The 2,863-nt window shown below is 47.3% G+C and overlaps 1 non-coding gene across 1 annotated transcript; it reads right to left on the bottom strand.

Moving 5' to 3' along the window:
- Positions 1-430: 430 nt before the first annotated feature.
- On the bottom strand, positions 431-515 carry TRNAQ-UUG. The gene has a single exon. It is a non-coding gene; the product is annotated as a tRNA-Gln (tRNA).
- Between the last annotated feature and the right edge of the window lie 2,348 nt (positions 516-2,863).

Here is a 2,863-nt window from a genome sequence, read left to right as displayed (position 1 = left end):
TGTATTTCATTTCCTTCTCACTCCAAAGCTAAGGGATGGGTGGATAATGGATGATTAGCTCCATTTTCTGGATGAGAAAATTAAGGCTTAGATAAAATAAGTAGGTTCCCCAAGGTCATCTATCCAGTAAAAGGTGGAGACCGAATTTGAACTTGTGGTTTCTTACACTGAAAGCTTTTATATCTCACAAAGAGGATTTCTAAAATCTCTCTGTATCCACAAAGACAGAGTCTGAAATATTATATATGTTCGTTATGTTTTTCTGGTTTATAATTTTTTTTAAATCACCAGTTTTTAAAATAACTTTTTAAAAAAATTTATTGTTTTTGAGAAACACAGAGAGACAGAGAGAGCGCGAGCGGGGGACGGGCAGAAAGAGAGGGAGACACAGAATCCAAAGCAGGCTCCAGGCTCTGAGCTGTCAGCACAGAGCCCAGAGTGGGGCTCGAACCCACGTACCGTGAGATCATGACCTGAGCCAAAGTCAGACGCTTAACCCACTGAGCCACCCAGGCGCCCCCTGTGTTTCTGGTTTAATTGAAAATTCAACCAATACAAGCAAAGCAAAGAAGTAATAAATGATTTTAGAAGGTCTTTCCCTTTGTGCTTCTGTACAATCTCTCCCTCGCGAAAGGAGCTTCTTCTCTTTGCCCAGAATCTTCTTCACCTCCCTTAGGTAACAGCAATTGCATCACTCGAAGACACTGTGCAAGTCACAACCAAGTATGGGCATAAATCTTTTTCTGACAAAGTGCGGGCAGTGGAAATGTACTGGCCTTGTCACGGGTTGATTCCATCTCTGTTTCACCTAGACAGCTAAAAGAACATGAACAACTATCATTCCCTAGATCTGTTGAGGAAGTTGAGCGAGCATGAACTTTTCAAAAATTTACTTTTTACAGGTGAAAGACCAGATAGGCCAAGCGAACCCAAGGTCACAGAGCAAATCCTTAGAAGAATGCAGGAAACACGGCCAACTTTTTCAGTCCAAACTTTGAGTTTTAACCACCGGACAGCCTCTCTCTCCAAACTGTTTTCTTCCATTTCAATGTCTCCTTTCTTGAGAAAAAATCATGCCCAAAAGATAGCTGCTTATAGATGGGGGAGAGAAAACACTTCAGAAAAAAAGAAGGTCTCTAACGTGTCTGGCAGGGGCAATTTTCTTGATTATAACAGTGAACGATTTTTGGATTTCCATGTAAGTGACCACATGCAGCAAGATAAAACTGCCAAACGCCTGGCATGTGTCATATACTCTTGGCTAAAGGAACCTAAGCCGTGGGAACCCAGAGCCCATCTCTGATCGTGTGCTACAGTAGGGTTGAAGTCCGCAGTCAAAACGACTGTGTTCAGATGCCCTCTTCTAAAAGCCATGCACTTACAGGTCTCTGTCCACCTGGAGGCTCGAATGTGTGCAGGTGTCCTACACGCCCTGAATTGCCATTGTCATCAACTTCCATCACCTCTTCAGAGGCACCTTAGTCATGAGCCAAATGAACAGTCTGATAGCGTGGCAATGACCAGCAAGTTCCTGGTCCTACCTGTCCTCTGTCCAGAAAATCACAGGGCTTGCCTGCATTGGGATAATAGGCATTTGATCCACAGGCTCGGGCAAGGGGAAGGCAGGATAAACGGTGAAGAGCCTAGAGAGGTGAGAGACGCAGCAGGTATCAAGAAGCTTCTCAATCAATCAGACCTGTTGGCTTTGTGGGCCGTGTAATTGATTCCTGTCACAACGACTCAGCTCTGCGATGTCTGGTGACAGCGGCCCCAGATAACACATACGTAAATGGATGTGTCTGTGCCCCAGTAAAGCTCTATTTGCAAAGAAAAAAGACGGCTGGCTGGATTTTGCCTGCGAGCCATAATTCGCCTACCGCCGAACCAGAGGAATAGGTATCCGAACGTGACTCCACCTCGAGCCTGGACTTCAGAACTACAGATGTCAGGATCTGAACTGGGAGCTTCTGGCCTTCTAATACATCGCAGAAAGTGGGTGCTTTCAAAATCTTTTTATTTATTTATTTACTTTGAAAGAGAGATAGAGGGCAAGCAGGGGAAGGGCAGAGACAGAAAGAGAATCCCAAGCAGGCTCCGCGCTGTCCGCACAGAGCCCGATGCGGGGCTTGAACTCACCAACCGTGAGATCGTGACTCGGAGCCGAAACCAAGAGTTGGACACTTAACGCATTCGCGTCATCAGTACTCGGGTTACGAAATTGAAAAACGCCACCCCCAGCCTCCCAGAGGTTCGACACTATCCGGTGAGCCAGCCCTGTCACTGTGTGTACCTGCCGTTCACTCAATTCTATCGCCACAGAGTGTTTCTGTGTATGGCCCCATCGCCCCCACCCCTCAGAGTGACGACCCACAGGGGTTCCAGGCCTGGGTCCCCCCCGCAAGCTGTCCCGGGTTGGGGTCTGAAGCCTGAGGCTCTGCTGGTGTTAAGAAACAAAATTCAATGGAGTGCATTTGAAACATCTCATTGGCTTTATTCAATGATTCATGAATTGGACGGCATCCTACGTAGCAGATAGAAAGGAACTCCAAAAAGCTGTACAACATGGAAGGATTTATAGGCAGAAAGGGGCAGGAAAAGGAAGTTTCTAGCAAAAAGTAGATTGTTTCAGGCAAGGTCACCTTCCTACAGGGGACGGAAGGGGTCTGCTGGGCGGATTCCCCACTAGTGCTAACTCCAGATCTTTAAGTTCTGCTTCCTTTTGGCTGAACACTTGGGTCTCGAAGTCCTTTCTCTCTTCGCGTATTTTATTACGAGCGGGGGGGGGGGGGGGGGGGCGCAAGCCCCGCCTTCAGCACTTGGCTCGCAGAGAGCCTCAGCTGTCTGTCCCGTCTCACCGCTTGCC

This window comes from Lynx canadensis, chromosome X, assembly GCF_007474595.2.
Source record: "Lynx canadensis isolate LIC74 chromosome X, mLynCan4.pri.v2, whole genome shotgun sequence".
NCBI classification, from domain to species: Eukaryota; Metazoa; Chordata; class Mammalia; order Carnivora; family Felidae; genus Lynx; species Lynx canadensis.
Note: the sequence above shows the minus strand (reverse complement) of the source record. Positions and strands in the feature narration are given on the sequence as shown.